Source organism: Chrysochloris asiatica, unplaced genomic scaffold, assembly GCF_000296735.1.
Source record: "Chrysochloris asiatica unplaced genomic scaffold, ChrAsi1.0 scaffold00050, whole genome shotgun sequence".
Classification (NCBI taxonomy): Eukaryota; Metazoa; Chordata; class Mammalia; order Afrosoricida; family Chrysochloridae; genus Chrysochloris; species Chrysochloris asiatica.
This window is the reverse complement of record NW_006408568.1, coordinates 7,469,090-7,469,925: the sequence shown is the minus strand read 5'-3', so window position 1 is coordinate 7,469,925 and position 836 is coordinate 7,469,090.

Here is an 836-nt window from a genome sequence, read left to right as displayed (position 1 = left end):
ATAGAGTTTCTGAGGAATGGCTAGTGAGTTTTAACAACCAACTCAATGGCACTTAAAACAACAGCATATTTATACATATATGTATATATTTATCTTCTTCTGGTCGAGTTCTGATTATCAAGCCATCAAGGAGGCTAGGTCAAATGGGTACTATCAGCAACTTCGGGTGTTCTTGTGTGACCCCTCTCACTTCATGTCAGCTGGATGCTTCACTCTCAACTCTAGACCTCTGTGGCTATGTCCTTGTCCAAAGGCTCAGGTGTCCCCAGGTCTCACCATATTTTGGAACAACCAGACCTTCTTCTCTCTCTCGTCTCCAGGTTCACATCCATTTCTTTTTGATATACTGACTTTGTGTATTCATTCCATCTTCTTTTGATGCTTTCTGTATCATTCAATATTTTTGCCCATGGTGGTGGTGGTAGTGGTTATGTGCCACGGAGTCAATTCTGACTCATAGCAACTCTGTACAGGGTTTCCGAGATGGTAAATCTTTATGGGAGCAGAAAGCCTCATCTTTCTCCCGTGGAACAGCTGGTATTTTCGAACTGCTGACCCTGAGGTTAGCCGCCCAATTCGTAACCACTTTGACCGATAGAATCCTTCAATATTGCAAGTTGAGGCTTGATTTTGTTTCTTCAGTTCTTTCAGATTGAGAAATGCTGATCATGTTCTTTTGGTTTTCTAACTCCAGGTCTTTGCTCATTTCGTTATAATACTTGACCTTGATTTCTCGTGCTGCCCTTTGAAATTTTCTGTTCAGCTCTTTTATTTCCTCATTTTTTCCATTTGCTTTAACATCTCTATGCTGGTGAGCAAGTTTCAGAGTCTTTTCT